This window comes from Limulus polyphemus, unplaced genomic scaffold, assembly GCF_000517525.1.
Source record: "Limulus polyphemus unplaced genomic scaffold, Limulus_polyphemus-2.1.2 Scaffold1343, whole genome shotgun sequence".
Classification (NCBI taxonomy): Eukaryota; Metazoa; Arthropoda; class Merostomata; order Xiphosura; family Limulidae; genus Limulus; species Limulus polyphemus.
Window position 1 is genome coordinate 66,854 of NW_013666953.1, and position 4,064 is coordinate 70,917.

A 4,064-nucleotide genomic window follows, 5' to 3' on the forward strand; every position below is an offset into this window, starting at 1 on the left:
TGTGGAATACTCTTATATGTTTTCATGAGGTGGTCCAGGGGTAAAACTATAATTTTTCCGAATTTACAGAATGTACAGCTGTCTTAATTATTCTTTATACGTTTATAAATTATACTAGTCTAAGAACATAACTCACAATAAATTGTTATACATACTTTGTATACTGTGGTATGAGTAGCTAATAACATACATAACAGTGAAAGATATGCTGTTTTATTTGTTGTTGATTTTTTTAAACATTACAACGCTAGAAACCGGGTTTCGATACCCGTGGTGGGCAGAGCACAGATAGCCCATTCGGTAGCTTTGTGCTTAATTCCAAACAAACAAGTCCTTTTTCTGATAATTCATTCCATTCTGGTATCGGTCTGTTATATATTTTGCAATTGTTATACAGTAATCACTATTCAACAAGCGTAATGAGTAAAATGTAAATGAATGTGTTTAGCCTTAGATTGAAGAAGCTCTTCAAATTGTGGAACTTGATATCGACTGCAAGCAAATTAAACATAAAGATTATCTTTAAAATAAATGAAACTTAAGTGAAAATAGATGTTCGTTGTAATACCGGTTATACAGCATAACAAAGGTTAATTAAACAGTTGTCTCAATACATACTCAAAAATTTTATTTTCAATACATAAAGTTTCAGCCTCAAGAAGTAGTAGTAAAGCGTATTTAGTAATACGTAAGAGTATACAAGTATTAAATGAACTGAAACATCAGGACACAAACTGAACGTTGTACTTCTTAGACGTTACTATTTAATCAATTGAAACACACAACGTAACACAAAGCTAATTTAGAATTTGAATAATTTTATTCATCTACAATTGGACAGAAAAATTAGAGGATGTATTTGATCACAAAAATTCCAGACACTAATTTTAATAGTCAATGATTTTAAGCAAATGAATATATTTTGCTTGACTGTCATAAAATAACCCACTAGTGTTACTGATCCCCATAACTGTTGTAAATAAATTGTTTATCACTTTGTTTTTATCGTTCTGTTTAGCGCCAAGTCACGTTATTCGTGTATGTATTCTTTAGTATTTACCTGCCAAAGATTCGTAAAGCTCGACGATGAGCAGTCGCTGATAGTAATAATTATATATACACATATACAGTTAAATCAACACAGGTAATGCTCACGCAGCATGTATATGGCACCAAGTGTGACTATGCAATTTAAGCTCTCTCTCTGTAATCTATATATTAGTTATTTATCCTTTAATCTCTTTTTCCCAAGAAAATTATAAATCGACCTTTCAGATTAGAAATGTTATTACTATTTATAAATTGGCAAGTTGGCTGAAAAATATACTTGTTGATTTATTGGATGTATTTAGCAATTTGTAACATCACCTTCGTGCTATTAAACTGTGTTCATTTATTAAATATACGCGTCGATTTATGAAATGTGCACGGTAATTTACAAATGTACTCCTTGTTTTATTAAACTATATGTGTATGTTGCTCATGTACACGTCGTATGTGTAAATCTATTTAACTATTTATAAAGGTAAGAGGCTGTAAAATGGAGTTTTGTATTATATTTCTAGTTAAGGTTTTGTTTATCAAATATATATTTTTCTTCATCACCTATTTTTCAGGTGCTTTAAATGCTAGTTTACCTACTTTCTTATCTATATTAAATATTAAGAGTAGAAACTGACACGAGGTTCCTGTTTGTTTTTGAATTTCGCGCAAAGCTACACGAGAGCTATCTGCACTAGCCGTCCCTAATTTAGCAGTGTTAGACTAGAGGGAAGGCAACTAGCCATCATCACCCACCGCCAACTCTTGGGCTAGTCTTTTACGAACGAATAGGAGGATTGACCGTCACACGGCTGAAAGGGCAAGCATGTTTGGTGGGACGGAGAATGGTGAAGGGAGTTAAACTAGAATTACGTAAAATGTATTGCTTATCAAAATAAATAGATTATTAGTGATGTGCACAGGGAAGTAGTTAAATTGGCTCAAGCCTCTGTCTTCCTGCCCTTATGCTCCCAAAATGCCATTTTCTTTCTCCTTCGTAAAAATTGTCAACAATTATGAAAAGATACATGTGGTTCCACACCTTGCTTGCTGCGAGTTATTAAAACAATCATCGTTAAAATGAATGGTACATAGGGACTGTTAGGTCTTTATAGTAAAAAAAAAGTAATTCTGATATGGTGTTAAGTGTTATACGCAATAATCCATTGTTTAGTTTAGGTCATAAAAATGTTTAAAAGGCTAATTGAAGAGGAATAAATGAGGATCTGTTTGCTTCTTATGGTTTTTACCTTATGTGTACAAAAGGCAACCAACAGTCTCTTTTGTCTCCTTTACCTCCCACCACTCCCCACACACAAAGGTTTGCCTTACAATGCTTGAAAAGTGTCCTTTATCCATTAATGAGCCCTACCCTTTTAATGTACTCTGCACATTACGATAGATTATGACAAATACTCGCTTTATCATTATTTGTTATTTAACGTTATTTTGAGAAGAGTTTTGTATTGTTCTTTGATGTAATCTATTAATTTAGTTTCTCTCCCCCTTTTTTTTTATTCTGTTTTTCTGATTCGCTATTATTGTTATTATTTTGTGTGATTTGATATTCACAACGTAACTGCAATTAAATATTTGTTTAAGATTCAAATATGTAGTTAAATTAGTGCCAGATCACGCATCACCAAACCTTGCATGTATCCCTACGGCCAAAAGAGAAAGACATAGGGAAGCAGCGTTCGGATTTGTCAACCACTCCTTCCTTCCCAGATCCCCATGTCCTTCCCGTGTGTTGAACGAGTATGTCAGTTAGTATAGCTAATTACAAATGGCCTCACATAGCCGTAAATATATTAGATTTATTTGAGTGACTGAGTACAGTTGTTTAATTTGTTTTTATACTAGTACAATTTTAATTACAACAAATTACTAAAATTATATTATCAACTAAGTTTGTTTTTTACTTAACCTCTACTTTTTATTTCTGTTATGCCTTTAATTAAACGATGGTGAACATAAATTACTTTGGAAACTATAAAGACTAGCTAAACAGTAAAGATATTTTTGAGACTTAATAATATTTATTTTAACAAGAGTGATTCATTTTAATTAAACAATAAAAAATACTGGAAGTAAGCAAATAGGAGAAAATTATTATTTTAATTACATTTTAACCTCCAAAGATGGCGCTACATCTGGCTTAGTGTTAAGCGTACATTATTAATACTTAGCGTCGAGAATTACAGTTTTGAAATACGATTTGAACAATTTGGGAGGTATGATTTTTCTTTTCATATTTCTCTATATACCATCACTCCGTGTAATTTATAACAGTATCGTTCAAGTCTTTCAGTGTACGATCTGAATTGAACGTCGTAGGTGCAACTACTAGTTATAAATTCTTGTGTATTGGTCTTGGGTTTCTGAATCTGAATGTATTTATGCAGCTTTTTTTTCTTTTCTTTTTACCAGAGACAGGGTAAAAGAGCAACAGTGATGTTGACGAAGACGCCGGTAGGGTGTTTTAATATAGTTATCAAACACATACTTAAAAGTATAATTTATGAAGCTAAAAACGTAATAAATGCAACATTTTAAGTATTTGAACAAAATGTAGGTGCGTAAAAGTTAGACAGTTACTGTTAGACTGTATTGTGTATGCATAGGCCTGATATTGATAGTGACTGAGCATGCAGAATGTAAACTATAAAGTACAGTAAAAGTAAATTTGCACAAACAACAACAACAAAAAGTGTCGTTGCATTAATAGTAACAGCATTCCTAATTTTTTTTTTGTCACCCAATTAAAAGAATTTGTGAATTTTTTACATTACTTTTTATCTTAAACCAGTGGTTCTTAACCTTTTTTGCTCCATGCCCCACCTCGACACCTCAAAAAATTTGATGCCACCCAAAAAATAAAATAAATTTGGTGTTGAAAAGGTATAATATTATAATGTAAAATTTAGTTTTGAGTCATGGAACGTTTTTCGCTCTTCACACCCAAATGAAAATTTTTTCGTATTGTAGCATTTTCAAACTGCCCTACATTCAGAATCACTGTC

The 4,064-nt window shown here is 32.0% G+C and overlaps 1 protein-coding gene across 1 annotated transcript in view; it reads left to right on the forward strand.

The window, feature by feature from the left end:
- Positions 1-3,190: 3,190 nt before the first annotated feature.
- LOC111086705 (histone acetyltransferase KAT2B-like) overlaps positions 3,191-4,064 on the forward strand; it is a 16,540-nt gene continuing 15,666 nt past the window's right edge. Inside the window, exon 1 of the mRNA XM_022390622.1 lies at positions 3,191-3,275. The gene's annotated coding sequence lies outside the window, so the exon portion shown is untranslated. The remainder of the gene's footprint in view (positions 3,276-4,064) is intronic.